We start from the raw sequence: 2,092 nt of genomic DNA on the forward strand, positions 1-2,092 counted from the left end.
CTAAGACAGAGAATTTCTACTAGGATTAAAAGTCAGGAATTGTGAAAAACTGAGTTTAAATGTATTTGGCTAAGGTGTATGTAAACTTCCGACTTCAACTGTATATACACTTCTTCTATTGCGGAGTATTCGGGGTATGGCCAGGCACTCCTAATGCATGTTTTCAAAGACAGTTTCAGGCTTTACCTGAAGTTATTTTTTAGACGCTGTTATCTTATCTATTTAAAGGCAGTAAAAGATACAACAAATACTGCAAAGTCCACAACTTCCACATATACATTTATACTGTATTTGCGTGTGTTTGCGTGCATGCACACGTGTGCTTGTGTCCAGATCAACTACTAGAGAGCTATACTACACAAGCTGTAACATAACACAGCCTCGTATCGGTTCAGATTAGCATACGTTAGCTTGTTCATACTATTTTGTTTGCTTAGCAAACATGTTCTATTTGCTCCTGCGAGATGAGCTCTGCTTTCATTTTCCTAGCTGATACTTAGTATTGAATATCTAGTGAGAACATTTATTTCTTACAAGCCCTGTGTCAGAGGTCCTCTTCCAAGTAACACCACACAACATGAGGCCTGTATTCACCAGTTACCACTTTCCACTGAGCCATTTATTAATTGTGAATAAACATTGAATAAATATATATTTGGGCTCCCGAGTGGCGCAGCGGTCTAAGGCACTGCATCTCAGTGTTGAAGGCGTCACTACAGACCCTGGTTCGATTCCAGGCTGTATCACAAACGGCCGTGATTGGGAGTCCCATAGGGGGGCGAACAGTTGTCCCGGCATAGTCCAGGTTAGGGTGTGGCCGGGGTAGGGTGTGGCCATCATTGTAAATAAGAATTTGTTCTTAACTGACTTGCCTAGTTAAATAAAGGTTAAATAAGCAATACCTAATTAAACAAACTTGATTTTATGCATGCCCAATATGACCAGGCCAATATTTTGTCTTTTACATTAACAACTACCTGCAGGAAGCTTATTGTTTGATTGATTGATTGACTAAGCCCTCCACAGACAAAAGCTCCATCTTAAATCTTACATCATAGTGACTGCATGCCATGCACTGAGGACAAGGCTATCTTGTTTACGAGCAACTGAACACTGGGTGTGCTAGCTAGCGCTAGGCTAATGCTAACATCAACCCTAAGGAGGCCTCAACAACCAACCAACACAGCTGTACACGTTATTTTGCAGACATGCTATTCCCAGACTGGGGACACTTGATCCAGACAGGGTCCAGTTTCAGCCAACTTATAATAAATATGTTTAGATGCCATTGGGATGCCACAGGAGCCTTGCGACCAAGATCGGCTCCCGACTTTTTAGATCCCAAATGGCAGCTGGCTGTTCTGAGTTCCGCACAATCACCCTACAATGATGGGAACGTCTCACCCTACATTACTCATCTCATATGTATATACTGTACTCTATACCATCTACTGCATCTTGCCTATGCCGTTCTGTACCATCACTCATTCATATATTTTTATGTACATATTCTTCATTCCTTTACACTTGTGTGTATAAGGTAATTGTTGTGAAATTGTTAGGTTAGATTACTCGTTGGTTATTACTGCATTGTCAGAACTAGAAGCACAAGCATTTCGCTACACTCACATTAACATCTGCTAACCATGTGTATGTGACAAATAAAATTTGATTTGATTTAAGATATTTACAACTAGTCTCTCGTACTGTGTTATTACACAGGGTTACTGGTATGTACCTCTAAACTCAACTCATACTGTAGTATTACATGCTGAAAATAATAATAACTATTTCTATAGCTCTTTCAATACAAGTAACAAAGTGTTTCTCATCATAAAAGTACAAAAAAATTTACAAAGACAGGAGGAAGGAGAACGAAACAAGACAGCTAATTTGAATCACACATTCAAATCATACATTAAAAGCATCTTTATAAAATTGTGTCTTCAGTAGGGATTTAAAAAGAGGCACTGAATCTGCCAGCTTGATCTCCTCTGACAGACCCTTCCAAAGTCTAGGGGCCCTTATGGAAAATGCCTGGTCTCCTTTCGTTTTCAACCTAGACTTTGGAATGGTCAACAGGTCCCTGCCA

This window comes from Salvelinus fontinalis, chromosome 5, assembly GCF_029448725.1.
Source record: "Salvelinus fontinalis isolate EN_2023a chromosome 5, ASM2944872v1, whole genome shotgun sequence".
NCBI lineage: Eukaryota > Metazoa > Chordata > Actinopteri > Salmoniformes > Salmonidae > Salvelinus > Salvelinus fontinalis.